Source organism: Macrosteles quadrilineatus, unplaced genomic scaffold, assembly GCF_028750875.1.
Source record: "Macrosteles quadrilineatus isolate MER2022 unplaced genomic scaffold, UCM_ALF_1.0 Scaffold_8__2_contigs__length_117827958, whole genome shotgun sequence".
Taxonomy (NCBI): domain Eukaryota; kingdom Metazoa; phylum Arthropoda; class Insecta; order Hemiptera; family Cicadellidae; genus Macrosteles; species Macrosteles quadrilineatus.
In genome coordinates, this window is record NW_026542601.1 from 71066107 (window position 1) to 71073311 (window position 7205).

Below are 7205 nucleotides of genomic sequence, written 5' to 3' on the forward strand. Positions count from 1 at the left end.
ACGTGTATGTAAATCTTTGTTCATGGGAATTTCGTAATATATCCTCATTAACAAGTTCCTGGTGTCAACCTCTGTAATATTATGTCACTCAGTTTTGGGTTTATCATGTTTGGTTGTTCATTATATGAGTTCCTAATAGTCGTTCTTTGTATTTTGAAAACCGGATAGCCTACGATTCTTTTAATAATGTTTGTTTCTGAAAAAAAAAAACTGTAAACTTCACAATTGAAACGCACACATTTTGAAATTCTAAAATTATTTCACTATGACGGTATCTAATTTAACTCAACACAAAGGACAGGTTAATTAATTAACTTGAACGCATCCCATGCTGCACAATACACAGTTTGAACCTGAATACGTCTTGCTGGCACACAATCGAAGTACGGTACTTACAATTACAATTCAGGCAGTGCCATTGAATTTTCATTGCATTATGTTATTGTATTAAACTATATGAATATCTCTTATGTGTTAATCTCATAAAAGTCTAAAATCACTTTAGCTAACATGACATTCATTAGCCCTAGATGCTTCAAACACGCCGGGTCAGCTTTAAAAAATATAAATAAATTAATGTAGTATTGGTTGAATTTATCCCGAATAAACGCATAACTACTTTAATAACTGACATTTTTATTGTACCTTAAAGTTTGCCTTGATTCCTTCAAGATACAGTATTCAAATGGCATCTGTACGGGGTCTTTGTTGTAATAAAATTCTATTAATGAAACAGGAAACTATTTGCACTTAAGTGATGGACGAATCCATTCTATAAACTTGCAAACTGTTTACGTACATTATAAAAATGTTTTACCTAACCCGCCATGTTAAACTTCCCTATCCCAAGCGTGATGTATACAACTTCCTTACTTCTCGAGTGATGTAAAGTATCAAAAACTCACTCGGTGATGTAAAGAAACCCATTTACATAACATTGAGTGCTAAACTTAAAAAATATACCTCTATGGAGCCAACGACGTTCACCGCTAGAAATCAGCTATGCTCTTGAATGTTATTGTTATGCTTTATAGTAGTTTCCTAACCTAGCTTTTGTTTGTAAAAGAACGTTACTGTTAGAAGATGAGTGAAATGGATAATGAAAAATATTGTACATAAACCCATGTATATTGTCGGGTCAGGTAAAATCTTGTACGTTACACGTTACGCAAGAGCGTGTTTACATCACTTAGGTGAATTATGCAACTCGCTTCCGCTCGTTGCACAACATTCACTTGCGTGATGTAAAAACGCTCTTAATACACTTGTAATGTAAATAGCTATAATATTTTTTATTCCCACCGCCGTCTAATATGTTAGACAAGATGTGCATTATTCATAGGCTCAAGAGGATAAGATTATTTTATTCATTCTTGTGCATTGAAGTTGCCTGTTCAAACTGAACTGAACTTGATGTTTAACAAGAGAACGTGTCATTTATTGGTGTGTTCTTTAAATGACACATGCACCTGAATCAATTCTGAAACATATCATTTTGCTTTGAATGAGTGAGGATACAAGTTGCTGTTTACAAGTAGGCCTACAGTGTTGTGGACAAGTTTGATTGATAAGTTGAAAAGTCGAACGAGAAGAAGTTCATCATACACTTCTTGTCTCGTTTAACACTCACTTCCGGTCACGTTTCTCATTATGTTCCGTTATTGCTTTTGTTCGTTCTTTCACCTTACAACTTTGTTAATTATCGGTTTATTACGATACTTAGTGAAAGTCACGGAACCAACCGATTTTTTTAAGTTTTTTTATTTTTATTTTAAGCTTAGATTAAAACAAACATATCATTTATTACTGGGTACATGTGAACTCCGTCCGTTTCACCTAACAGTAATTAACTGTAGTATTATTTAAGCTAAACTTAGTTTAGGCTTTTATGATCGTGACATGACAAATATTATAATCAGTAGTTTATTATGATAATAAATAATGAAAATAGAATTTATCAAAACTATATAAATCGCTTAAAGTCCTTCGATTGTAATCAAATTAAATACCCCCGCCGCAGCAAACCTGCCGACTAAGCGAATTTCCGTTTGTCTGAATTGATTTTCAGTTAAATATATTTTAATAACATTAGGTTTAACGAGTACCTAGGTTTGCTGCTACAAAGAAACTAATAAAGTGTGTTTTTGAGTAAAATATTGATAGCTTAGTACAAAATAAATAAATTTGCCAAGTTTGATCAAAATATATCCATAAACAAGCGAACTACAACATTTGACAATATTCTCTATAAGAATAACATGGGAATTTTAAATTTACAATTTCTTTAATTTTCTCCGTTACCAATAATCGAACAAAAATACTTTTATATACTAAATTATTTGTTTTTTAAGCTCTTTAAAAAGGTCTAAAGAGAAATTGGGAAATTTTGTGTTTTGAGGGTCAAAAGTGAGAAAAACCAATTTTTACCCCATAAAACCCCCCGTAAAGCCCCGTTCTCATGGTCCAATCGTGCTGGTTCGCGAACTCATTCAAGTTTATCCCGCTTTACACCTTTAAACCAAATTTCATCAAAATCGGACAAAAATTACTCAAGTTATCGCGTTCACGGACGTATATATATATATATAAGTCTATATATATATATATATATAAATATATGGTGTTTTTGGCCTCTGGGGACATCAAAATGAAACAGTAAATCGGTCCTGGTTCTAGGTCTTACCGTGCCACCTACGGTAATAGCTACTTCCCTATAGGGAAATTCGCTAACATTGTATGTGTAGCATGGGATGCATTCGTGTAATTTTTTATTCATTTATCCTGTTTTATTTTGGAAGTTATGAGACTCGTCCGTTATAAAAATCTCTTAATATTTATACATTTTCGTATCTAATTTAAAAAAAAAATTAAATTATTCAATTTTATTTTCAATAAATTATTTAGATAATATATTATTTTGAAGATGGCTTATCAGATAAAACCCATTTAATGCACATCCAAACACGATATATCAACTACAAAGTGAGATTATGTTACCAAGGTTGACACCAAAAGCTTTAATAAAAATACATTTAAAATTTAGGCTACCGCAAATGAAAATTTACCTAAATGTAGGATACGAAGCAGTTGATGTTTTTTGCTCCTTATTCTACAGTATGGTGTGGGTTTTTATAAACAGAACATAGCAAAATAAATAATGTATTTAAAATTTGGTAATGATGCATTAATCTAGGACCAACCTTGTAGGTTGGAAAGCAGGATCTTTTGCATTGTACCAACAAATTAACATAAATAAAGCATTAAATACAGGAATAAATTTTGGAAAACGTTAACATTTTGTGTACTATTTTTTCCATTAACTTATCGTCTTATTGTATCGGGATTGTGCTTTAGCTCTACACCATCAAATATTATTATCAGTTTAAAATTGGTCCCTCCATTGCTTAAAAGAAACAACCCATTTTTTTAGTTTTCTTATGGATTCAACATCTATGTTGAACAATTTATGCAATTCAACATATAAAATGGGCTATATCAAAACATTCGAAGTTCTGAAAAGTACGTTATTATTAGGAAAGGATATATTTGTTTACATTCTTAATTTAACCATAAATAAAATAAGATGTTCTTAAACAGTATTTGTAAGGTTATGCAGTGAATGAACTAAAAAGATTACTTTGAGTATTTGGTGAGTTAGTAAAATCCCAGGAGCTCCCTTATGCAAACACAAATTTATCTCTTGTGTTTGAAGATATGAATAACTCCGCTTTCGTGAGATTATTCTTTCAAGAAAGCACCACGTTTCGTCAGGACATAATCATCCGTTTTATTTAAGTTATATATGATCACATTTTGCTAGAAAGACATGCTCATTCTAGCAAAATAACATACCGTTGTGTGTACAGATTCGTTAATACAAAAGACGTAATATTTGAACCCAGTTTTACTGTAAGTGGAATAGGACATATACCAAATACACACGTATTCCGTTCATACTTTCATTATATTTGTTTGTTATTTATATTTAAAGTCTCATTGGCACCTAACAAATCGAAGGATCAACTCAATTCTTTTGGAGCTGTGTAGCAATTGTTTGCTGTGTGATTTGACTTCCTGACCCACTGAAACTACCCGAAAAGAAATAACAAACTAAACATTCTAGCAATATAATAAAAAATACATGTTCGATATTTATAAACTGCAAACTTAACCTAAGAGGGGAAAAGAACAATGTGGTATGCTAATCGAAAAGTTAATTTTATACTGAAAATATTCATATTGACTAGAATATAAGAAGAGAAAAAATACAATTTTGGAGAGAATCGCTTCTGCGTCGTACAACTGAGAATACAGATCGTAAAGTATATTGTTATCAGGCGTACCAACCTGGGCCAAAGCTCAGTGAACACGTACATGATTGCCAAGCGCGTTCATTCTAGCAAGAAATACTATTATTTATGTCTTTCGTCTTTATGGGCTCAATTCACTTGCGTCAAAAATATGACAAATCGGCTTAGTATTTCTCTCTTTTAAATTAATCTAAAAATGGTTACATCATAAAAGTATTTTTATAGCAATGCTACATAAAAATACTTAACAAATATTCAAAGTTATTCAACAATTAACTGGCTACGTGGCGTTTTAGGATTTGAAAACATAAAACCATAGGAAAAATCAAAACGACTATCGGGAAAGTTTGTTCCCGATAAGGCTTTTTTTGTTTTAAGACATTCTCTGCTCTGTGTTTAACCCAAACTCACTCCTAAAATATACATCAAAACAGACGTCTCAATGTGCGGATTTGTAAACTGTCTTTGGTTTTTCGATTCAAACCATATAAATCTAAAAAGATGTAAAATAATGTTAAAATTAACATTTTGATTTAAATTTTAACTGTACCTTAAATTATATTATAACGCAAAAATAAATTAGGTTTTTAAATTTAAAGTAGAGTTTTTTTTTTTTAGTGAGAATCAGTATAAATATAATCAGCAGGAATTGCCATTGCCTGACGAGGTTTCAAAAAGCCTTGAGGAAATATGACACATGATAAGTATTAAATTTGACAAATGCATAATGCTAATGCAAGAGAGGAAAATGCGTAACGAGAACAACAACTCCAATAATAGTTACTACCTGTATGAAAATAGCATTAAGTGCAAATACAGTATGATAATAAGAGTTGAGTATCTAAATTTATTTTGTCTGGTTCCGTATTCTAAGATTACCGACATGCACATTTCTACATTTTTGTCATATATTATAAATAACATACAAAGGAATGTTATCCCAAAAATGACGCTGAAAAATTATCTATATCTATAAAAGAGGAAGTATGTATGTATATACCCTATGGACTACGAAACCGCTCGACAGATTGTAATGAAACTTTCAGGCATTATTCAAGGATGGTTTGTGTGACGTTTAGTGCAGATCCGTCAAAAGAGCTCCGTCCCAAAGGGTTTGAAGGGAATGATCCAATGTCGGACTTTTGGAACTACAATGTACAAATAAATATAATTTAAATGCAGATTTTTACTTTCACCGACTGTTTTTTTAACCAACTCCCCCACTACCAACAAAAGGAGGAGGTTCTCAATTTGTTTGTGGCAATGTTTTTTTTATGTATGATCACGAATTTAACAACTTGCTGCCTAAACAGAATCATACTGTAGTATCAAAAATATTTAAGTATTGCGACCATTTCAGCTGTCGGCTCCTCTTTAACCGGTTGAAAACTAGTAATATCAACAATCACAAAAACATTTTTGTTTCTATTTTTTTCCAAAATTTGTTTTTATGAGCTATATTTAATTTACGTAACTGGTAAAAGTGCTTTTCAGACTAAATATTTATTATTTTGTGTTTTCATGTATAATATCCTGGTGGGATATCCCAGGGATCAGGATTTGGGCGGACATAGGGATATCCCAGGGAGTTCCCCAGGATATCCTGAGGACATTGCGAGATATACAGAGGATATCCCCAGGACATTCCAAGGATATTCTTGTGTTGTGTGGGTAGGGAAATAGGAAAAACCAGGGATACATACAGGCTTTTAAATTTAAAAAAGAAACAAACAAAACTAAGAAAGAAAACAAATGAACACTTGCCCATAAAGGGGAGAGGATGAGTTAGAGCGAATCTCATTAATCCCTATCGCTCAGGGTGGTATTGGGATGGGAGTTGTGCTGTTATAATTGTAAAACACAAAATACTAAACGAAACTTAAATAACTGTACCTTAAGATTTCAATAGTTGCCTTCAACTTTATGCCAATTACTTGAGTTTTTATTATTTTTTTTATGTCCTCCATTTTCTCTGATACACCGCCAAGTTTTTTCCACATGGCACCAACAGTCACTTGGCGAACAAAGAGAGCAGAACAGAGTCCAAGCGCCCAAGTGTTGCTCAGTCCACAGGTCGATCGAAAGAGAAATCCCAGGAACCAGTTTGCTCTGCTACTATATCGTCAATGTAGTTGTCGAAGGTAAGATCTGTCACAAAGGTAACACCCAAATCTTTGACCACTGTGACTCGTTTCAACAAAAACAACTGACCATCTAATTGCATATTGAAAGTGGTACGGTTCTCGTAATCTGCCGATTGCCGAATGTCTTTAATACTTTACTTTACTTTCTTATAAAATGGCGACCATTCAAAGTAGGTATTTTAAGCCAAGTATGTGTCATGATTGAACACTTGGCAATATTCAGGGACATGTTGTTGGAAATGCACCACTCTTTAATTGAAGTTAAAAGTATTGTTAGGTTTGTTCGTTTATTGTTATTTTCATTTTAATTTATTTTCTGTACGTTAAGTACTTACTTGGATACTTGATACTACTTGGATACTTGTCTTCTTTATCTTTGACCGTGATTACGCATAGATTGCGTCAAATTTTATAATATCTTACAATCCTACTAATCCTACTAATATTATAAATGAAAAATAAGTTTGGATGTATGGATGTATGGATGTGATGTATGTTTGTGACAAGTGAACGCGAAAAATACTGGTCGGATTGGGCTGAAATTTGGCATGATGATAGCTCACATTCCCGATTAACATATAGGCATATTCTTATTTCAAAAATCATTTCGGGCTCCGCCCCAGTGGCTCTGGAGTTTCCCATGTTAACCTTATGAGAAATGGAATTATTGAATCTTAACAGCTGTTTCAATTAAACAAGATGGTTCTGTTCTATGATGTCCAATAGCATTAAAGTTACAAGGATTACCAAC